The sequence below is a fragment of the Carassius gibelio genome, chromosome A23, assembly GCF_023724105.1.
Source record: "Carassius gibelio isolate Cgi1373 ecotype wild population from Czech Republic chromosome A23, carGib1.2-hapl.c, whole genome shotgun sequence".
NCBI classification, from domain to species: Eukaryota; Metazoa; Chordata; class Actinopteri; order Cypriniformes; family Cyprinidae; genus Carassius; species Carassius gibelio.
In genome coordinates, this window is record NC_068393.1 from 3,812,042 (window position 1) to 3,816,689 (window position 4,648).

The 4,648-nt window shown below is 38.2% G+C and overlaps 1 long non-coding RNA gene across 1 annotated transcript; it reads right to left on the minus strand.

Annotated features, from left to right (window-relative positions):
• Positions 1–352: 352 nt before the first annotated feature.
• LOC127944726 (uncharacterized) lies at positions 353–4,408 on the minus strand. The gene is made up of 3 exons (XR_008150413.1): positions 4,292–4,408; positions 3,348–3,692; positions 353–2,225 (listed from the first exon to the last, which is right to left on the minus strand). It is a non-coding gene; the product is annotated as an uncharacterized LOC127944726 (long non-coding RNA).
• Positions 4,409–4,648: the final 240 nt, after the last annotated feature.

The window sequence follows — 4,648 nt, forward strand, 5'->3', positions numbered from 1 at the left end:
TGTGTGCTTCAACAGACTTTTGTACATTTGCTCCTAAATATAGAAGCACAACAGACATACATTTTAAACTTATTGATAATTAACACAATGTAAACAGTGATTGATATACGTACAACATTATGAGTGGCTATGCCAAGCACCACTCGACTTGAATCAACTTGAACACTTTTAGTTCACAGATATTCAACAATTTATAGAAGTACAAAATATTAATCAGTCTACATTTATCCTTATAGCACATTGGAAAACAACATAAGTGCTTTACAGTTTCAGGCAGCATTGTTGACTTGATTGCACAGACACTATTGGAAGATAATAGAAATGTGCTGGACGATGACAACACTGAATCAACCATAAACTTTTCTATTGCACCCTTGCATTATCAGCACACGTTTTTCCTGTTTAACACTGTAAAGCCAATGTGACACAATCTGTGTTGTCTAAAGCGCTTTATAAATAAAGGTGACTTGACTTGACTCTCCCAAAATTACAAAACACATATACATATATCATTCTTCATTGTCCGTGCACTTAAGGATGATTGTTTTCAGCAGAGTAGAGGTGCGTCTTCAGCATTGATTTTAAGTAGTGCGTAGGCATGGCATTTAAGAGGAAACTCTGAGATGATCTTAAATGAGTAGCAGGATTATGATGCTGTAACAGACTGGAGATAGACCTTTAAAAACCTTTAATAAAACCTTTTATTGATCTCTAAAATCAACAGGAAGCCAGTGCTGGAGAGATACTGGAGCATGTTCTTTGGCCACTGCAGTTTGCATCAGCTGTATCAAGACATCCCAGAAATAAAGAGTAACAGTAATCCAGTCTGGATCAAATAAACACATGAATCACGGTTCACTATCTTTAAAAGACAAGAAACTTTTCAGTTTGGCAATGCCCCTCAATTGAAAAAGCTAACTTTTACCACGGCTTTAATGTGTTAATCAGTCAGAAATCACATCTAGGTTCCTCACCTGAATCTTAAGATTGGGAGCTAATGGCCCAAGATGAAATCTGTTGGGTTAACGCCGACAGACCAAAGATCACCTCTTCAGATTTGACTCATTACGCTGCAGGAAACGCGATGACATCCAGTCTTTTATTTCATCCAGGCAATCAAACAGAGATGTAAGTTTGGAGTATAACAACCATTCTTTATTTTTTCTTTTTTTGCAAAAGTGCACAGACTTTGGAGTCTGTCTTTTTTTCCATTTACTCTCCACTTGTCTCCATTTTTAGCAACCGGCTCTCTGCATTTATTAATATTAATAAGCATATTTTGCAGTCAAAGTCAAAGCAACTGATGACAATGAGTTCAGACTGCTGTCTGCTGAGAGCTGAACTCTGTGTGAGTGTGTTTTGTCTGAGTGCTGAGAGTCTCTCTGCAGACCAGCACACACAGGAGAGGCTCTGAAATCACTGTCAGACTCAACAAACAGAGAGACATCACGGACCAAGACACTGGCTGGAAAACATGGAGCATCTTCACACAGTGGACCAGCACACAAGGTAAATAAAGCACACCTACAGTAAAAATGGTAACATGAATCAACGACGAGCCTGGTCTGTTGTCAGTGGCAGGTGTGCTGGCAGGAGTGGGCGGAGCCTTGTAGGTGATCATCCCTGTGACAACCAATAAAAACACAGGTGCCAGAACTGAGCCAAAACCCAGGCTCCCACCATTAGGGCCACCAAAACCCAGTAACAATACACACATCAAAGAGAAAAGAAGTATAATGATGGAGATTATGATGTAACGGGGATGAGAAGATACGAGCAGAGATCTGTGGATATTTGAGGGTCAGGACCCCCTCCAGAGCCACCAGCTGCTGCAGGTGAACGCTACAGATTTTCAGACAAAATGTTACAGCCATTATAAAAATCATGTTAAAGCCATGGAAAGAAAGAAGTGCTGACACTATGAATGGATACAGGAGCAGTTGCAACAGGTCACTGAGGAGGAGGAGGATGACGAAGGCTGAGATCCGGCCTCTGGTCTTTCTCTGAAGGTGCACAAAATAAAAAGCCCAAATCAGACATGGCAGTCCCAGACAAACAGCAGTGATCAAGAAGATGGACAGTCTGACTGCATGAAAATAATAGGGTGGATGAGAAGGTGTTTCATTGTCATAGTAAAGCATATCAGTTGATGTGGTAGAGATGATGAGATCACTGGAGTTATTTTTATCCTCCATGGCCTGATTTCGCTGCCAAACTCTGATTTCCTGAAAGACAAAGAAACTTGAATGTTGCAGAACTGATTAAATCAGCCTAAGGTAGTAATCTGGTCACCCAGCCTGGCCAAGCTGAGCTGAGATACCAGCTAGAGCACACTGAACAATGAACAAGCTCAAAAACATTGAGCTCAAACAAAAACAACACACACAACACATGAACGAACATCCCCAAACACCGAGAACAACTGGAAACCTCACACTCACACAAACACAGGACAATACACCACCAAGTGTCAGAAGCCTGTCGCCTAACTAGCGACCCGAGTGAGGGGATCCTGACAGCTCCAACACATCTGTCTGTAATATGACATTAACCCTGAACACAGAGTTACTTCACTGCCGTTCATAAACCCTCTTCTCATGGCCTGATGGGAAAGTGTCCACTGGATGCACATTTAAGATTCTTGCCAGAATAAGTAGATATTATTCTGGCAAGAATCATGGGCACTTGGGTATTTTTTATTTTTTTACTTTCTCATTATTATTAATTAAAGGGTTAGTTCACCCAGATAGCAAAATTATGTCATTGATAACTTACCCTCATGTTGTTTCAAACCCGTAAGACCTCAGTTAATCTTCTGAACACAGTTTAAGATATTTTAGATTTAGTCTGAGAGCTCTCAGTCCCTCCATTGAAGCTGTGTGTACGGTCTACTGTCCATGTCCAGAAAGGTAAGAAAATATCTCAAACTGTGCTCCGAATATTATCTGAAGTTTTTACGGGTTTGAAACAACATGAGGGTAAGTTATTAATAATATAATTTTGCTATCTGGGTGAACTAACCCTTTAATTTTAGTCCAGAAATGTTTTGTAAAATGCAATAAAAGACTAAAATTTGGGATCTATTGATGCTCTTAAACCATTTATTTATTTTTTCATCTTTCCAAAGGAAGCGTCTCCAATGTTTTCACTGACCAACTTTATAGCATTTTATAAATATAAACAAATTTAGGTTTTCATGCATATAACACACTTGAGAAAAGTTGATACAGAGGCATGTTTACAACTGTGATGCATCCCCTTTCTTTTTAATTTCACTTTTGAATGGTTTCTAAACTGAGAACTCAAATTGCTGCAGTTTTGGAAGTGAAAGTTTTGCCCAATCTCACTTGATAAAAGACTTCAGCTGCTCAACAGTCTGTGGTCATCATCATGGTCTTATTCTTCTCTTCATGATGGACCATACATTTGGAGTAGGAGACAGATCTGGTCTGCACATTCACTTTGTGTCTATGAAACCCCAGTGTTGAAGCACATGCAGAAGGACACCTGGCTTTGTCTGGCTCTTATAACCTTGGGATTCCTGGGAAAACATGTCATTTTGATGGCATCAAATGTCTATGTACAATATATATGGCTCACCTTCAGACGTCTGTAAGTCACACATGCCATGGGCACTGATGTACCCCCAAATGATGACGGATGAAGTTTTTGCAACTGTCACTGATAAAAGTCTGGATGAGAAATGTCTTTTTTGAATTAATTTGACAAAGACATAGACTTTGGTTGATGCTTGTTTCTTTTCTTTTCCAAAAAAAAAAAATCATGATGATACCCTCCCCAGTACCAATTGCTCTGTTCATTGTGGAATGTTTTTAAAACATTTTAACTATATTACAACTTACTTTTTGCTTTTATCTTTTCTCCCAACTTTTATTTTTTATTTTTAGCTTTGTAGCATAAAAAATATAAATTAGTTGGTCAGAGAAAACATTGGAAATCTTCCTCTTTGTAGTTGTGTTAGTTCTATAAAGATCAAAAAGATCAAAGAGAAATGGGGTTGTATTGATTCTAGAATGCTAGAGAATAATTTGTATGTAGTATATTTAGCCAGATTTCCTGGTTCAGAAAAAATTCAAAGAAATGGTCCATTTAATTGAAAACAATCCAAATATGTCCAATTATTCCAATAGATTGACACTCTTAGTTAATCATTTTTAAGTAAAAACCCATGCAGACTCATAATTTAAAACAACAAAGCCTGTTTTTTAGACAGTATACAAAACCACTTATACATTGTATTTGAAAACATGTGCGAATTGAAAAAGCTTACCTGAATAACACTGAAATGTGTTCCAGTGTGTGTGTGTATTAGATTCAATCTTATAATCAACCCCAGTGTCTGGTTGCTGCGCAGGTCTGGGAAATGAACGTGCAGACGAACAGATTTCTCAACATTTATCCAGGAAGATAGGTCACACTTATGAAAGCAACATCAGCCCAGACATCCAATCAAAGTATTCAGGAGTTTATTGTTACCTTATATGGATAGGGAAGAAATAAAATGGTTGATTATAACGCGTTAGTAAGTTGTGCATTTGTCTAGATGTTTAGGGGTGGTTTCAGTTCCTCAACCAAAACAGCATCAGGCTGTATGTTTACTATGTTTGAAATCATAGAGACTTATTTA